Below are 19,982 nucleotides of genomic sequence, written 5' to 3' on the forward strand. Positions count from 1 at the left end.
CCATGCCGCTTGGTCCTATGGTGGGTAATTCTGTCACGATCGTGTGGCGGATTAACGGACCAAAATGCAGCTTTTGGAAAATAAGCCATCTTCTTTATTAAACAACACGAAGATGAACACGACACGAAACACTTTAACAAAACTATACAAAATAACAAAACGACCGTGAAGCTACAAACGTTGTGCATAGACAGACAGGCTACAAACGTTCTGACATAGACAATTACCCACCATTAATGAGAGCCTATGGCTACCCTAAATAAGGCTCCCAATCAGAGACAACCGACATCAGCTGTCTCTAATTGGGAACTCATTCAGGTAACCATAGACTCTTCTAGATCACTCACCAACATAGACAACGCTAGAACTCTACACTAAACACAAAACCATATCTTACACCCCATAACCCCTTTACCAAATAAACACCCAACACCAACAAAACATAAACATTACCCATGTCACACCCTGACCTAACTAAATAATAAAGAAAACCAAATAATACTAAGGCCAGGGTGTGACAGTTACAGAGAGACAGGGCTGTCTGCACAGCTAGTTACAGAGAGACAGGGCTGTCTACACAGCTAGTTACAGAGAGACAGAGCTGTCTACACAGCTAGTTACAGAGAGACAGAGCTGTCTACACAGCTAGTTACAGAGAGACAGGGCTGTCTACACAGCTAGTTACAGAGAGACAGAGCTGTCTACACAGCTAGTTACAGAGAGACAGAGCTGTCTACACAGCTAGTTACAGAGAGACAGGGCTGTCTACACAGCTAGTTACAGAGAGACAGAGCTGTCCACACAGCTAGTTACAGAGAGACAGGGCTCAGTCACTCTATTCTATTGTTATATAGCTCTGTCACTCTATTCTATTGTTCTATATCTCTGTCACTCTATTCTATTGGTCTATATCTCTGTCACTCTATTCTATTGTTCTATAGCTCAGAGGGAGGGAGAGAGAGGGAGGGAGAGAGAGGGAAGGAGAGAGAGAGGGAAAGAGAGATAGGGAGGGAGGGAGAGAGAGAGAGAGCGAAAGAGATGGATGGAGAGCGAGAAAGAGAGAGTGTGGGAGAGAGGGAGAGAGGCAGAGAGAGAAAGGGAGTGAGGGACGGGTTGAAAGAAGGCTTGAGTGTCAGTCTACCCAGGTGTGGAACGCAGAGAGCAGTGAGCATCAGTCTGCCCAGGAGCCTCCCATCTGAGGCCTAAGGCGAAGCCTGGGATTGGATTACCATCCTCCCTAGGGAACCCATGTCTCCACTGGTGGAGTTAAATTGGACACCCTGTGAGGGGGGGGGGGGGGGGGCAACCCTCCACAGCCTGCTACTACTGAGACTCCCGTGCTTGAGGTGATCTAAGAGACACCCACTAGTGGGGATTAGGGTTAATCGTTCATTGATTTATTGATAGTAATTTAATTCTAATTTTATTGTGATCGTTGGCAGTGCATTGTGGGCTTTGGGTGATTCCTCCCTTTCCCTTCCCCTCACCCTATCACATTCCTCGTTGTAGTTACAGACACTGACTGTTGCCTGTGTTTCAGATGGATTTGTGGCTCTGTGTTGTTCTTACTGGAGATGTAGTGTGAAGTCTAGTGGACATAGGTATCTTCCCTTCACTAGAACTGGAGCTGGACACTGTGAATTATTTATCTCATTACTGGCCCTGTTCTACCTTGTTCCTGGCCCTGTTGTACCTTGTTCCTGGCCCTGTTCTACCTTGTTCCTGGCCCTGTTGTACCTTGTTCCTGGCCCTGTTGTACCTGGTTCCTGGCCCTGTTGTACCTGGTTCCTGGCCCTGTTGTACCTTGTTCCTGGCCCTGTTGTACCTTGTTCCTGGCCCTGTTGTACCTGGTTCCTGGCCCTGTTCTACCTTGTTCCTAGCCCTGTTCTACCTTGTTCCTAGCCCTGTTCTACCTTGCTCCTGGCCCTGTTGTACCTTGTTCCTGGCCCTGTTGTACCTGGTTCCTGGCCCTGTTGTACCTGGTTCCTGGCCCTGTTGTACCTGGTTCCTGGCCCTGTTGTACCTGGTTCCTGGCCCTGTTGACCTGGTTCCTGGCCGTGTTATACCTTGTTCCTGGCCCTGTTGTACCTGGTTCCTGGCCCTGTTGTACCTTGTACCTGGCCCTGTTCTACCTTGTTCCTGGCCGTGTTATACCTGGTTCCTGGCCCTGTTGTACCTGGTTCCTGGCCCTGTTGTACCTGGTTCCTGGCCCTGTTGTACCTGGTTCCTGGCCCTGTTGTACCTGGTTCCTGGCCGTGTTATACCTTGTTCCTGGCCCTGTTGTACCTGGTTCCTGGCCTTGTTGTACCTGGTTCCTGGCCCTGTTGTACCTTGTACCTGGCCCTGTTCTACCTTGTTCCTGGCCCTGTTGTACCTTGTTCCTGGCCCTGTTTTACCTTGTTCCTGGCCCTGTTGTACCTGGTTCCTGGCCTTGTTGTACCTGGTTCCTGGCCCTGTTGTACCTGGTTCCTGGCCCTGTTGTACCTGGTTCCTGGCCCTGTTGTACCTGGTTCCTGGCCGTGTTATACCTTGTACCTGGCCCTGTTGTACCTGGTTCCTGGCCCTGTTGTACCTGGTTCCTGGCCGTGTTATACCTTGTACCTGGCCCTGTTGTACCTGGTTCCTGGCCCTGTTGTACCTGGTTCCTGGCCCTGTTGTACCTGGTTCCTGGCCGTGTTATACCTTGTACCTGGCCCTGTTGTACCTGGTTCCTGGCCGTGTTATACCTTGTACCTGGCCCTGTTGTACCTTGTACCTGGCCCTGTTGTACCTGGTTCCTGGCCCTGTTGTACCTGGTTCCTGGCCGTGTTATACCTTGTTCCTGGCCCTGTTGTACCTGGTTCCTGGCCCTGTTGTACCTGGTTCCTGGCCCTGTTGTACCTGGTTCCTGGCCCTGTTGTACCTGGTTCCTGGCCCTGCTGTACCTGGTTCCTGGCCCTGTTGTACCTGGTTCCTGGCCCTGTTGTACCTGGTTCCTGGCCCTGTTGTACCTGGTTCCTGGCCCTGCTGTACCTGGTTCCTGGCCCTGCCTGTTGCACCCAGCAACCTCAACCAAGACATGGCCCCAGCCAATGATATAAAGATGAATACTGGTGTGTATGGCCCCAGCCAATGATATAAAGATGAATACTGGTGTGTATGGCCCCAGCCAATGATATAAAGATGAATACTGGTGTCTATGGCCACAGCACTGGCACCCGGTCTTCTCTTTCTGTTTTCCTCTGTTCTCTACCTCATCACCTGCCCAACATCAACACATAACCCTCCAGATACACACAGCATGATAGAGATCAAAGGTCATTTTCAATCAAAGACAGCCATGTTTTGGCCTGAGTGCTATGAGTGAGTTCTGTTGTTAGCTTCTAACAGTACGTCTCCAACCGATCCTGTAGATAGAATGTGTTGAACGTAAATGATTTATGTTAAACACTAGAAGAGCAGCGGGACTCATTTTGACTGACAAGTCTAATGTCTCTGACATTTTTAAAGTCACGTCCTTAACTTTTTTTTAAAATAAGTCTGTTTTTGTTTTTTAACTGACTTGCCTAGTTAAATCAAATCAAATACATTTCTACACTCCATCTCTGGCTCTAAGAGGTCACACAGTGTACAAGTAGAGAGAGAGGGAGAAGGAGAGAGGGAGAGACAGAGTGAGAGAGATAAATACTGATAAAGATTGAGAGAGAGAGATAAAGAGTGAGAAAGAGTGAGAGAGAGAGATAAAGAGTGAGAGAGAGAGTGAGAGAGAGATAAAGAGTGAGATGGAGAGATATAGATAAAGAGTGAGAGAGAGCTAAAGAGTGAGATAGAGAGAGAGATAAAGTGTGAGATAGAGCGAGAGATAAAGAGTGAGAGAGAGCGAGATAGAGAAAAAGAGTGAGATAGAGAGAGAGATAAAGAGTGAGAGAGAGAGAGATAAAGAGTGTGAGAGAGAGAGAGAGATAAAGAGCGAGAGAGAGTGAGAGAGATAAAGAGTGAGATAAAGAGAGAGATAAAGAGTGAGAGAGGGCGAGAAAGATAAATACTGAGAGAGAGAGAGATAAAAAGTGAGATAGAGCGAGAGAGATAAAGAGTGAGAAAGAGAGAGATAACGAGAGAGATAAAGAGTGAGCTAGAGAGAGAGATAAAACGTGAGATATAGAGATAAAGAGTGAGATAGAGCGAGAGATAAAGAGTGAGATAGAGAGATAAAGAGTGAGAGAGAGAGAGAGAGAGATATAAAGAGTGTGAGAGAGTGAGAGAGATAAATACTGAGAGAGAGAGCGAGAGATAAAGAGTGTGAGAGGAGAGAGAGAAATACTGAGAGAGAGAGATATATAGATAGAGAGAGATAAAGAGTGAGAGATAAAGTGAGAGAGAGAGAGAGAGAGATAAAGAGTGAGATAGAGCGAGAGATAATGAGTGTGAGAGAGAGATAAAGAGTGAGAGAGAGAGATAGAGAGAGATTGAGAGAGAGAAGGGGGAGGGAGAGAGAGATTGAGAGTGAAAGAGAAGGGGGAGAGAGAGAGGGAGAGAGAGAGAGGGAGGGAGAAGACAGCACCAGCTGCAAGGGGGGGAAATGACTCTCTCTCTTTCTTTATCTTATCCACTTCTTATATATTCCTGTCCCTTGTCTTCCTCTCATGCTGTCATTGTCTTTCTGTGTCTTTCAGACTGTATCGTGCTCTCTCTCTCCTTTTCTCCTCTCCTACTTTCTTCCTCTGATTCCCACCTACCCTTTAATAGACTCTGTAGACACATTCACTCTCCCCTGCTTTCTCCATCTCTCCACCTCTCCCCCGCTCTCTCCATCTCTCCACCTCTCTCCAACTGTTTCCACCTCTCCACCTCTCAAGCTAAAGTGTCATGTGAGCATGATGTTGCCATGGTGACAGGATTTCCTGGCTGTCTGATTGTTGGTTGAGGAGTTCTAGAGAGAATTGTGATGTGTTGGTTGGTTGGTTGGAGCTGTAAAGGCCTGTCTTCATCATGTTATATTAGTAGTATCAGATGTTATATTAGTAGTTTAAGATTTTATATTAGTAGTATAATATGTTTTATTAGTAGTATCAGATGTTATATTAGTGTTATAAGATGTTTTATTAGTGTTATAAGATGTTATATTAGTAGTATCAGATGTTATATTAGTAGTATCAGATGTTATATTAGTAGTATCAGATGTTATATTAGTAGTATCAGATGTTATATTAGTAGTTTAATATATTATATTAGTAGTATCAGATGTTATATTAGTAGTATCAGATGTTATATTAGTAGTTTAAGATTTTATATTAGTAGTTTAAGATTTTATATTAGTAGAATAAGATGGTATATTAGTAGTTTAATATATTATATTAGTAGTATCAGATGTTATGTTAGTAGTATCAGATGTTATATTAGTAGTATCATATGTTATATTAGTGTTATAAGATGTTATATTAGTAGTATCAGATGTTATATTAGTAGTATCAGATGTTATATTAGTAGTATCAGATGTTATATTAGTAGTATCAGATGTTATATTAGTAGTATCAGATGTTATATTAGTAGTATCAGATGTTATATTAGTAGTTTAAGATTTTATATTAGTAGTTTAAGATTTTATATTAGTAGTTTAAGATTTTATATTAGTAGAATAAGATGGTATATTAGTAGTTTAATATATTATATTAGTAGTATCAGATGTTTTATTAGTAGTATCAGATGTTATATTAGTAGTATCAGATGTTATATTAGTAGTATAATATGTTATATTAGTAGTATCATATGTTTTATTAGTAGTATAATATGTTTTATTAGTAGTATCGAATGTTATATTAGTAGCATCAGATGTTATATTAGTGTTATAAGATGTTTTATTAGTGTTATAAGATGTTATATTAGTAGTATCAGATGTTATATTAGTAGTATCAGATGTTATATTAGTGTTATAAGATGTTATTTTAGTAGTATCAGATGTTTTATTAGTAGTATCAGATGTTATATTAGTAGTATCAGATGTTATATTAGTACTATCAGATGTTATATTAGTAGTATCAGATGTTATATTAGTAGTATCAGATGTTATATTAGTAGTATCAGATGTTATTTTAGTAGTATCAGATGTTATATTAGTACTATCAGATGTTATATTAGTACTATCAGATGTTATATTAGTACTATCAGATGTTATATTAGTAGTATCAGATGTTTTATTAGTAGTTTAATATATTATATTAGTAGTATCAGATGTTATATTAGTAGTATCAGATGTTATATTAGTACTATCAGATGTTATATTAGTACTATCAGATTTTATATTAGTAGTATCAGATGTTATATTAGTAGTATCAGATGTTATATTAGTAGTATCAGATGTTATATTAGTAGTATCAGATGTTATATTAGTAGTATCAGATGTTATATTAGTAGTATCAGATGTTATATTAGTAGTATCAGATGTTATATTAGTACTATCAGATGTTATATTAGTAGTATCAGATGTTATTTTAGTAGTATCAGATGTTATATTAGTAGTATCAGATGTTATTTTAGTATTAGCAAACGGATATATAGTGTACCACCCCTCTAGGGCCCATCAGTCTCTACCTTCACTACTCTGTCTAGTGCCCATCAGTCTCCACCTTCACTACTCTGTCTAGGGCCCATCAGCCTCTACCTTCACTACTCTGTCTAGGGCCCATCAGTCTCTACCTTCACTGCTCTGTCTAGGGCCCATCAGTCTCTACCTTCACTACTCTGTCTAGGGCCCATCAGTCTCTACCTTCACTACTCTGTCTAGGGCCCATCAGTCTCTACCTTCACTACTCTGTCTACGGCCCATCAGTTTCTACCTTCACTGCTCTGTCTAGGGCCCATCAGTCTCTACCTTCACTACTCTGTCTAGGGCCCATCAGTCTCTACCTTCACTACTCTGTCTAGGGCCTATCAGTCTCTACCTTCACTACTCTGTCTATGGCCCATCAGTCTCTACCTTCACTGCTCTGTCTAGGGCCCATCAGTCTCTACCTTCACTACTCTGTCTAGGGCCCATCAGTCTCTACCTACACTACTCTGTCTAGGGCCCATCAGTCTCTACCTTCACCTCTCTGTCTAGGGCCCATCAGTCTCTACCTACACTACTCTGTCTAGGGCCCATCAGTCTCTACCTTCACTACTTTGTCTAGGGCCCATCAGTCTATACCTACACTACTCTGTCTAGGGCCCATCAGTCTCTACCTACACTACTCTGTCTAGGGCCCATCAGTCTCTACCTACACTACTCTGTCTAGGGCCCATCAGTCTCTACCTACACTACTCTGTCTAGGGCCCATCAGTCTATACCTACACTACTCTGTCTAGGGCCCATCAGTCTCTACCTACACTACTCTGTCTAGGGCCCATCAGTCTCTACCTTCACTACTTTGTCTAGGGCCCATCAGTCTATACCTACACTACTCTGTCTAGGGCCCATCAGTCTCTACCTACACTACTCTGTCTAGGGCCCATCAGTCTCTACCTACACTACTCTGTCTAGGGCCCATCAGTCTCTACCTTCACTACTCCTTCTAGGGCCCATCAGTCTCTACCTTCACTACTCTGTCTAGGGCCCATCAGTCTCTACCTTCACTACTCTGTCTAGGGCCCATCAGTCTCTACCTTCACTACTCTGTCTAGGGCCCATCAGTCTCTACCTTCACTGCTCTGTCTAGGGCCCATCAGTCTCTACCTTCACTGCTCTGTCTAGGGCCCATCAGTCTCTACCTTCACTACTCTGTCTAGGGCCCATCAGTCTCTACCTACACTACTCTGTCTAGGACCCATCAGTCTACCTTCACTACTCTGTCTAGGGCCCATCAGTCTCTACCTACACTACTCTGTCTAGGGCCCATCAGTCTCTACCTACACTACTCTGTCTAGGACCCATCAGTCTACCTTCACTACTCTGTCTAGAGCCCATCAGTCTCTACCTTCACTACTCTGTCTAGGACCCATCAGTCTACCTTCACTACTCTGTCTAGGGCCCATCAGTCTCTACCTTCACTACTCTGTCTAGGGCCCATCAGTCTCTACCTTCACTACTCTGTCTAGGGCCCATCAGTCTCTACCTTCACTACTCTGTCTAGGGCCCAGCAGTCTCTACCTTCACTACTCTGTCTACGGCCCATCAGCCTACCTTCACTACTCTGTCTAGGGCCCATCAGTCTCTACCTTCACTACTCTGTCTAGGGCCCATCAGCCTCTACCTTCACTACTCTGTCTAGGGCCCATCAGCCTCTACCTTCACTACTCTGTCTAGGGCCCATCAGCCTACCTTCACTACTCTGTCTAGGGCCCATCAGTCTCTACCTTCACTACTCTGTCTAGGGCCCATCAGCCTCTACCTTCACTACTCTGTCTAGGGCCCATCAGCCTACCTTCACTACTCTGTCTAGGGCCCATCAGTCTCTACCTTCACTACTCTGTCTAGGGCCCATCAGCCTCTACCTTCACTACTCTGTCTAGGGCCCATCAGTCTCTACCTACACTACTCTGTCTAGGGCCCATCAGTCTCTACCTACACTACTCTGTCTAGGACCCATCAGTCTACCTTCACTACTCTGTCTAGGGCCCATCAGTCTCTACCTTCACTACTCTGTCTAGGACCCATCAGTCTACCTTCACTACTCTGTCTAGGGCCCATCAGTCTCTACCTTCACTACTTTGTCTAGGGCCCATCAGTCTATACCTACACTACTCTGTCTAGGGCCCATCAGTCTCTACCTACACTACTCTGTCTAGGGCCCATCAGTCTCTACCTACACTACTCTGTCTAGGGCCCATCAGTCTCTACCTTCACTACTCTGTCTAGGGCCCATCAGTCTCTACCTTCACTACTCTGTCTAGGGCCCATCAGTCTCTACCTACACTACTCTGTCTAGGACCCATCAGCCTCTACTTTCACTACTCTGTCTAGGGCCCATCAGTCTCTACCTTCACTACTCTGTCTAGGGCCCATCAGTCTCTACCTACACTACTCTGTCTAGGGCCCATCAGTCTCTACCTACACTACTCTGTCTAGGGCCCATCAGTCTCTACCTTCACTACTCTGTCTAGGGCCCATCAGTCTCTACCTTCACTACTCTGTCTAGGACCCATCAGTCTACCTTCACTACTCTGTCTAGGGCCCATCAGTCTCTACCTTCACTACTCTGTCTAGGGCCCATCAGTCTCTACCTTCACTACTCTGTCTAGGACCCATCAGTCTACCTTCACTACTCTGTCTAGGGCCCATCAGTCTCTACCTTCACTACTCTGTCTAGGGCCCATCAGTCTCTACCTTCACTACTCTGTCTAGGGCCCATCAGTCTACCTTCACTACTCTGTCTAGGGCCATCAGTCTCTACCTTCACTACTATGTCTAGGGCCCATCAGTCTCTACCTTCACTACTCTGTCTAGGGCCCATCAGTCTACCTTCACTACTCTGTCTAGGGCCCATCAGTCTCTACCTTCACTACTCTGTCTAGGGCCCATCAGTCTCTACCTTCACTACTCTGTCTAGGGCCCATCAGTCTCTCTTTCACTACTCTGTCTAGGGCCCATCAGTCTCTACCTTCACTACTCTGTCTAGGGCCCATCAGTCTACCTTCACTACTCTGTCTAGGGCCCATCAGTCTCTACCTTCACTACTCTGTCTAGGGCCCATCAGTCTCTACCTACACTACTCTGTCTAGGGCCCATCAGTCTACCTTCACTACTCTGTATAGGGCCCATCAGTCTCTACCTTCACTACTCTGTCTAGAGCCCATCTGCCTCTACCTACACTACTCTGTCTAGGGCCCATCAGCCTCTACCTTCACTACTCTGTCTACGGCCCATCAGCCTACCTTCACTACTCTGTCTAGGGCCCATCAGTCTCTACCTTCACTACTCTGTCTAGGGCCCATCAGCCTCTACCTTCACTACTCTGTCTAGGGCCCATCAGCCTCTACCTTCACTACTCTGTCTAGGGCCCATCAGCCTACCTTCACTACTCTGTCTAGGGCCCATCAGTCTCTACCTTCACTACTCTGTCTAGGGCCCATCAGCCTCTACCTTCACTACTCTGTCTAGGGCCCATCAGTCTCTACCTACACTACTCTGTCTAGGGCCCATCAGTCTCTACCTACACTACTCTGTCTAGGGCCCATCAGTCTCTACCTACACTACTCTGTCTAGGACCCATCAGTCTACCTTCACTACTCTGTCTAGGGCCCATCAGTCTCTACCTTCACTACTCTGTCTAGGACCCATCAGTCTACCTTCACTACTCTGTCTAGGGCCCATCAGTCTCTACCTTCACTACTTTGTCTAGGGCCCATCAGTCTATACCTACACTACTCTGTCTAGGGCCCATCAGTCTCTACCTACACTACTCTGTCTAGGGCCCATCAGTCTCTACCTACACTACTCTGTCTAGGGCCCATCAGTCTCTACCTTCACTACTCTGTCTAGGGCCCATCAGTCTCTACCTTCACTACTCTGTCTAGGGCCCATCAGTCTCTACCTACACTACTCTGTCTAGGACCCATCAGCCTCTACTTTCACTACTCTGTCTAGGGCCCATCAGTCTCTACCTTCACTACTCTGTCTAGGGCCCATCAGTCTCTACCTACACTACTCTGTCTAGGGCCCATCAGTCTCTACCTACACTACTCTGTCTAGGGCCCATCAGTCTCTACCTTCACTACTCTGTCTAGGGCCCATCAGTCTCTACCTTCACTACTCTGTCTAGGACCCATCAGTCTACCTTCACTACTCTGTCTAGGGCCCATCAGTCTCTACCTTCACTACTCTGTCTAGGGCCCATCAGTCTCTACCTTCACTACTCTGTCTAGGACCCATCAGTCTACCTTCACTACTCTGTCTAGGGCCCATCAGTCTCTACCTTCACTACTCTGTCTAGGGCCCATCAGTCTCTACCTTCACTACTCTGTCTAGGGCCCATCAGTCTACCTTCACTACTCTGTCTAGGGCCATCAGTCTCTACCTTCACTACTATGTCTAGGGCCCATCAGTCTCTACCTTCACTACTCTGTCTAGGGCCCATCAGTCTACCTTCACTACTCTGTCTAGGGCCCATCAGTCTCTACCTTCACTACTCTGTCTAGGGCCCATCAGTCTCTACCTTCACTACTCTGTCTAGGGCCCATCAGTCTCTACCTTCACTACTCTGTCTAGGGCCCATCAGTCTACCTTCACTGCTCTGTCTAGGGCCCATCAGTCTCTACCTTCACTACTCTGTCTAGGGCCCATCAGTCTCTACCTACACTACTCTGTCTAGGGCCCATCAGTCTACCTTCACTACTCTGTATAGGGCCCATCAGTCTCTACCTTCACTACTCTGTCTAGAGCCCATCAGCCTCTACCTACACTACTCTGTCTAGGGCCCATCAGCCTCTACCTTCACTACTCTGTCTAGGGCCCAACAGTCTCTACCTTCACTACTCTGTCTAGGGCCCATCAGTCTCTACCTACACTACTCTGTCTAGGGCCCATCAGTCTCTACCTTCACTACTCTGTCTAGGGCCCATCAGTCTCTACCTTCACTACTCTGTCTAGGGCCCATCAGTCTCTACCTTCACTACTCTGTCTAGGGCACATCAGTCTCTACCTTCACTGCTCTGTCTAGGGCCCATCAGTCTCTACCTTCACTGCTCTGTCTAGGGCCCATCAGTCTCTACCTTCACTGCTCTGTCTAGGGCCCATCAGTCTCTACCTTCACTACTCTGTCTAGGGCCCATCAGTCTCTACCTACACTACTCTGTCTAGGACCCATCAGTCTACCTTCACTACTCTGTCTAGGGCCCATCAGTCTCTACCTACACTACTCTGTCTAGGGCCCATCAGTCTCTACCTACACTACTCTGTCTAGGACCCATCAGTCTACCTTCACTACTCTGTCTAGGGCCCATCAGTCTCTACCTTCACTACTCTGTCTAGGACCCATCAGTCTACCTTCACTACTCTGTCTAGGGCCCATCAGTCTCTACCTTCACTACTCTGTCTAGGGCCCATCAGTCTCTACCTTCACTACTCTGTCTAGGGCACATCAGTCTCTACCTTCACTGCTCTGTCTAGGGCCCATCAGTCTCTACCTTCACTGCTCTGTCTAGGGCCCATCAGTCTCTACCTTCACTGCTCTGTCTAGGGCCCATCAGTCTCTACCTTCACTACTCTGTCTAGGGCCCATCAGTCTCTACCTACACTACTCTGTCTAGGACCCATCAGTCTACCTTCACTACTCTGTCTAGGGCCCATCAGTCTCTACCTACACTACTCTGTCTAGGGCCCATCAGTCTCTACCTACACTACTCTGTCTAGGACCCATCAGTCTACCTTCACTACTCTGTCTAGGGCCCATCAGTCTCTACCTTCACTACTCTGTCTAGGACCCATCAGTCTACCTTCACTACTCTGTCTAGGGCCCATCAGTCTCTACCTTCACTACTCTGTCTAGGGCCCATCAGTCTCTACCTTCACTACTCTGTCTAGGGCCCATCAGTCTCTACCTTCACTACTCTGTCTAGGGCCCAGCAGTCTCTACCTTCACTACTCTGTCTACGGCCCATCAGCCTACCTTCACTACTCTGTCTAGGGCCCATCAGTCTCTACCTTCACTACTCTGTCTAGGGCCCATCAGCCTCTACCTACACTACTCTGTCTAGGACCCATCAGTCTACCTTCACTACTCTGTCTAGGGCCCATCAGTCTCTACCTACACTACTCTGTCTAGGGCCCATCAGTCTCTACCTACACTACTCTGTCTAGGACCCATCAGTCTACCTTCACTACTCTGTCTAGGGCCCATCAGTCTCTACCTTCACTACTCTGTCTAGGACCCATCAGTCTACCTTCACTACTCTGTCTAGGGCCCATCAGTCTCTACCTTCACTACTCTGTCTAGGGCCCATCAGTCTCTACCTTCACTACTCTGTCTAGGGCCCATCAGTCTCTACCTTCACTACTCTGTCTAGGGCCCAGCAGTCTCTACCTTCACTACTCTGTCTACGGCCCATCAGCCTACCTTCACTACTCTGTCTAGGGCCCATCAGTCTCTACCTTCACTACTCTGTCTAGGGCCCATCAGCCTCTACCTTCACTACTCTGTCTAGGGCCCATCAGTCTCTACCTTCACTACTCTGTCTAGGGCCCATCATCCTACCTTCACTACTCTGTCTAGGGCCCATCAGTCTCTACCTTCACTACTCTGTCTAGGGCCCATCAGCCTCTACCTTCACTACTCTGTCTAGGGCCCATCAGCCTCTACCTTCACTACTCTGTCTAGGGCCCATCAGCCTCTACCTTCACTACTCTGTCTAGGGCCCATCAGCCTAAGTCTTTACCTAATTGAGATTAAATGTTAACGGGTTACAAACAGTATCCCGTTTCAGCCAGTTTCAGTGTATTGATGGGCTACACAGTCAGGGGCTAATTGAGCTCTTTCGGATAAAAGACAGTTTATTTAACACAACAGTCCACCTCTCTCATCAGATGACCCTCTGTCCATGCCAAGACCCTGTTTATTCCACCTTCCTCCTCCTCCTCTTCCTCTGCTTTGATCAATGGCTCATCAGAGAGCTTGGATCACACGAGAGAGAGAGAGAGAGAGAGAGAGAGAGAGAGAGAGAGAGAGAGAGAGAGAGAGAGAGAGAGAGAGAGAGAGAGAGAGAGAGAGAGAGAGAGAGAGATCAAGCCCTGATTGAACTAGCCCAAAGACTGACTGACCTTCTTGTTAAAGAGAGACAGATATAGAAGGAGAAAAAGACTGAAAGGGAGAGAGAGAGAGAGAGAGGAGGACGGTTTATTTGAATGAAGAAGACTTTGTGAGGAGTGCAGCTGTCTCATTAGATAGATAGACCTCTTAAAGCCTGGGGAGTGACATAGACTAGTCATAAAATACATAAAGGATGTCCTACAGAGCAGATGAATGTTTTCACTTGTGCAACTGACTAGGTATTACCTTTAACATGTGTTGGACCAGACCTAGCCTCAGTGATGGTTATAGTATAGCTGATAGGAAGCTAACGTTAGCTCAGTTTAGACCAGACCTAGCCTTAGTGATGATTATAGTATAGCTGATAGGAAGCTAACGTTAGCTCAGTTTAGACCAGACCTAGCCTTAGTGATGGTGATCATAGTATAGCTGATAGGAAGCTAACGTTAGCTCAGTTTAGACCAGACCTAGCCTCAGTGATGATTATAGTATAGCTGATAGGAAGCTAACGTTGGCTCAGTTTAGACCAGACCTAGCCTCATTGATGATTATAGCATAGCTGATAGGAAGCTAACGTTAGCTCAGTTTAGACCAGACCTAGCCTTAGTGATGGTGATCATAGTATAGCTGATAGGAAGCTAACGTTAGCTCAGTTTAGACCAGACCTAGCCTCAGTGATGATTATAGTATAGCTGATAGGAAGCTAACGTTAGCTCAGTTCAGATCAGACCTAGCCTTAGTGATGATTATAGTATAGCTGATAGGAAGCTAACGTTAGCTCAGGTTAGACCTCTTCTGAGTCTAGCTTCTGCTCCTCTCTCTCACATTATGAATGATGTCCTACAGAGGAGCATTACCTAGCGTAGGTCTTCCTCATAAGACAGGCTTCTGTTTCTCCCTAACAAATATCCCACTGAAAGATCCCCCATCTGTAACCAGCAGATTTAAATTAACTATCTGGTTGAGTGAGAGGTGGTGGGTGATGGCATTTTCTGCTAGGGAGTGAGAGAGAGAGAGAGAGGGAGAGATGAACAGAGAGAGAGGGAGGGAGAGAGAGGAGAGGGAGAGATATGGACAGAGAGAGAGGGAAAGATATGGACAGAGAGAGAGGGAGAGATATGGACAGAGAGAGAGGAGAGGGAGAGATATGGACAGAGAGAGAGGAAGAGATATGGACATAGAGAGAGGGAGAGATATGGACAGGGAGAGATATGGACAGAGAGAGAGGGAGAGATATGGACAGAGAGAGAGGGAGAGATATGGACAGAGAGAGAGGGAGAGATATGGAGAGAGAGAGAGGGAGAGATATGGAGAGAGAGAGGGAGAGATATGGACAGAGAGAGAGGGAGAGATATGGATAGAGAGAGAGGGAGAGATATGGACAGGGAGAGATATGGACAGGGAGAGAGGGAGAGATATGGACAGGGAGAGATATGGACAGAGAGAGAGGGAGAGATATGGACAGGGAGAGAGGGAGAGATATGGACAGGGAGAGAGGGAGAGATATGGACAGGGAGAGAGGGAGAGATATGGACAGGGAGAGAGAGAGAGATATGGATAGAGAGAGAGGGAGAGATATGGACAGAGAGAGAGGGAGAGATATGGACAGAGAGAGAGGGAGAGATATGGACAGAGAGAGAGGGAGAGATATGGACAGGGAGAGAGGGAGAGATATGGACAGAGAGAGAGGGAGAGATATGGACAGGGAGAGAGGGAGAGATATGGACAGAGAGAGAGGGAGAGATATGGACAGGGAGAGAGGGAGAGATATGGACAGGGAGAGAGGGAGAGATATGGACAGGGAGAGAGGGAGAGATATGGACAGAGAGAGATATGGACAGAGAGAGAGGGAGAGATATGGACAGGGAGAGAGGGAGAGATATGGACAGAGAGAGATATGGACAGAGAGAGAGGGAGAGATATGGACAGAGAGAGATATGGACAGAGAGAGAGGGAGAGATATGGACAGGGAGAGAGGGAGAGATATGGACAGAGAGAGATATGGACAGAGAGAGAGGGAGAGATATGGACAGAGAGAGAGGGAGAGATATGGACAGAGAGAGATATGGACAGAGAGAGAGGGAGAGATATGGACAGGGAGAGAGGGAGAGATATGGACAGAGAGAGAGGGAGAGATATGGACAGGGAGAGATATGGACCGAGAGAGAGGGAGATATATGGACAGGGAGAGAGGGAGAGATATGGACAGGGAGAGATATGGACAGGGAGAGATATGGACAGGGAGAGAGGGAGAGATATAGATAGAGAGGGGGAGATATGAACAGGGAGGGGGGGGGGTGAAGAGAAAATATCCTCATTCCTGGTTTGCGTTGTCATGGTAACTCTGATCTGCTGTTTGACAGATGTTATGTTGGAGTATTGTTTTGTCAGGGGCCGGGCCGCACAGAGGCAGAGGAGGGAGTCACCGTGTGTGTGTGTGTGTGTGTGTGTGTGTGTGTGTGTGTGTGTGTGTGTGTGTGTGTGTGTGTGTGTGTGTGTGTGTGTGTGTGTGTGTGTGTGTGTGTGTGTGTGTCTCAAACAAGCAATCAAAATCCCCTTCTGGAGATGATGACAGAAGTGGACAGACCACCGTGTTACAGTCCCGTCATACGAAAGGTTCTGTTGACATGTCAAAGGCCATTCCCTCTGACTTCTATAGTCAGGTGCTTCTGTCTGTGTGCTCGACAGGAGACACAGGCCTGCTGTTCTAGCAGTGGGATCATCTTCTTCTCTACCCAGATGGGATCTTCAGATCAACAATCAACATAGGAATAAACCCCTTTATCTAAACCGTAAAAAGGATTTCCCTAGCAACCCAGTCAATTAGACATGCAACCTGACACAGTTCCTCCTCCTCTCATCCCTCTCTCCTCTACTCTCCCTCCATCTTCTGCTCTCGCTAGCGGATTCCTCTCACAGCTGCACCTCTCTCTCTCGGGACTGGCTGTTCAGAGGGAATTAACAGGAAAAGAGAGATGAACGAGGGAGGAGAGGGAGAGGACGGAGGAAGAGAGGAGAGGGGGAGGACAGAAGAAGGAAGAGAGGAAGAGATGGGAGAGGGAGGAGAGGGCAAAGGAAGAGAGTAGAGGGGCAGGAGGGGGCTGAGGAAGAGAGGAGAGAGGGAGGAGAGGAGAGGAGAAGACAGAGGAAGAGAGGAGACAGGGTGAGAGGAGAGGACAGAGGAAGAGAGGAGAGGGAGAGAGGGAGGAGAGGACAGAGGAAGAGAGGAGAGAGAAAGGGACCGAGGAGGAGAGGAGGGGGAGGACAGAGGAAGAGAGGAGACAGGGTGAGAGGAGAGGACAGAGGAAGAGAGGAGAGAGGGAGAGGAGAGGGCAGAGGAAGAGAAGAGAGAGGGAGGAGAGGACAGAGGAAGAGAGGAGAGAGGGTGAGAGGAGAGGACAGAGGAAGAGAGGAGAGGGAGAGAGGGAGGAGAGGACAGAGGAAGAGAGGAGAGAGAAAGGGACCGAGGAGGAGAGGAGGGGGAGGCCAGAGGATGAGATTACAGAGGACGAGAAGAGAGAGGACAGAGAGGAGAGGACAGAGGGAGGAGAGGACAGAGGAAGAGAGGAGAGGGGGAGGAGGGGACAGCGGAAGAGAGGAGAGAGGGAAGAGGGGGAGGAGAGGGGAAGGAAGGGACAGATGAAGAGAGGAGAGAGGAGGGAGAGGAGAGGACAGAAAGAGAAGAGAGGAGAGGACAGATGAAGGGGAGGTGGAGAGAGGGATGAGAGGAGGAGGAGAGCAGAGGACAGAGAAGACATAGAAGAGAGGAGAGGGAGTAGAAGAGAGGGGGAGGACAGAGGACAGAGGAAGAGATGAGGGAGGAGAGGACAGAGGACAGATGAAGAGATGAGGGAGGAGAGGACAGAGGACAGAGGAAGAGATGAGGGAGGAGAGGACAGAGGACAGAGGAAGAGATGAGGGAGGAGAGGACAGAGGAACAGGAAGAGAGGAGAGGAGAGGAGAGGAGAGGAGAGGAGAGGAGAGGAGAGGAGAGATGAGCTGCAAAGTGGAGGTTAAATAGGATTACCTGCCAGTGGACACACACTGTATTCTCCAACTGTCAAAAACACAGACACACACACTGTCTTCTCCTACTGTCAAAAACACAGACACACACACTGTCTTCTCCAACTGTCAAACACACAGACACACACACTGTCTTCTCCAACTGTCAAAAACACAGACACACACACTGTCTTCTCCAACTGTCAAAAACACAGACACACACATACACACAGGCAGTACTCATATTGTAGACACAAACACACAAAATTGATGTGCGCACAGAAATCCCCCTACTCACACACATACTGATGGCACATAGGCAAACACACAAACCCAACTACACACAAACCCAGCTACACACATCTACAGCTACACACATCTACAGCTACACACATCTACAACTACACACATCTACAACTACACACAAACCCAACTACACACATCTACAACTACACACATCTACAACTACACACATCTACACCTACACACATCTACAACTACACACATCTACACACATCTACAACTACACACATCTACACACATCTACACACATCTACAGCTACACACATCTACAACTACACACATCTACAACTACACACATCTACAACTACACACATCTACATCTACACACATCTACAACTACACACAGCTACACACATCTACACACATCTACAACTACACACATCTACAACTACACACAGCTACACACATCTACAACTACACACATCTACAACTACACACATCTACAACTACACACATCTACATCTACACACATCTACAACTACACACATCTACAACTACACACATCTACAACTACACACATCTACAACTACACATCTACAACTACACACATCTACAACTACACACATCTACAACTACACTTCTACAACTACACACATCTACATCTACACACACCTACACACATCTACAACTACACACATCTACAACTACACACATCTACACCTACACACATCTACATCTACACACACCTACACACATCTACATCTACACACATCTACAGCTACACACATCTACAACTACACACATCTACAACTACACACATCTACAACTACACACAGCTACACACAGCTACACACATCTACAACAACACACAGCTACAACTACACACATCTACAACTACACATCTACAACTACACACATCTACAACTACACACAGCTACACACTTCTACAACTACACACATCTACAACTACACACAGCTACAACTACACACATCTACAACTACACACATCTACAACTACACACATCTACAACTACACACATCTACAACTACACACAGCTACACACTTCTACAGCTACACACATCTACAACTACACACAGCTACACACATCTACAACTACACACATCTACAACTACACACAGCTACACACTTCTACAGCTACACACATCTACAACTACACACATCTACAGCTACACACTTCTACAACTACACACATCTACAACTACACACATCTACAACTACACATATCTACACACATCTACAACTACACACATCTACAACTACACACATCTACAACTACACACATCTACAACTACACACATCTACACACATCTACAACTACACACATCTACACACATCTACAACTACACATATCTACACACTTCTACAGCTACACACTTCTACAACTACACACATCTACAACTACACACATCTACAACTACACACATCTACAACTACACACAGCTACACACTTCTACAACTACACACATCTACAACTACACACATATACAACTACACACATCTACAACTACACACATCTACAACTACACACAGCTACACACAGCTACAACTACACACTTCTACAACTACACACATCTACAACTACACACATCTACAACTACACACATCTACAACTACACACAGCTACACACATCTACATCTACACACATCTACAACTACACACAGCTACACACATCTACACACATCTACAACTACACACAGCTACACACTTCTACAACTACACACATCTACAACTACACACTTCTACAACTACACACATCTACAACTACACACATCTACAACTACACACATCTACAACTACACACAGCTACACACATCTACAACTACATACATCTACAACTACACACAGCTACACACATCTACAACTACACACAGCTACACACATCTACAACTACACACAGCTACACACATCTACAACTACACACATCTACAACTACACACATCTATAACTACACACATCTACAACTACACACATCTACAACTACACACATCTACATCTACACACATCTACAACTACACAC

At 46.5% G+C, this 19,982-nt stretch overlaps 1 protein-coding gene across 1 annotated transcript in view; it reads left to right on the forward strand.

Annotated features, from left to right (window-relative positions):
• The window catches only part of LOC129864898 (transmembrane protein 178B), a 241,551-nt gene that overhangs the window by 14,725 nt on the left and 206,844 nt on the right, over positions 1–19,982 (forward strand). The window lies entirely within an intron of this gene.

This window comes from Salvelinus fontinalis, chromosome 11, assembly GCF_029448725.1.
Source record: "Salvelinus fontinalis isolate EN_2023a chromosome 11, ASM2944872v1, whole genome shotgun sequence".
Classification (NCBI taxonomy): Eukaryota; Metazoa; Chordata; class Actinopteri; order Salmoniformes; family Salmonidae; genus Salvelinus; species Salvelinus fontinalis.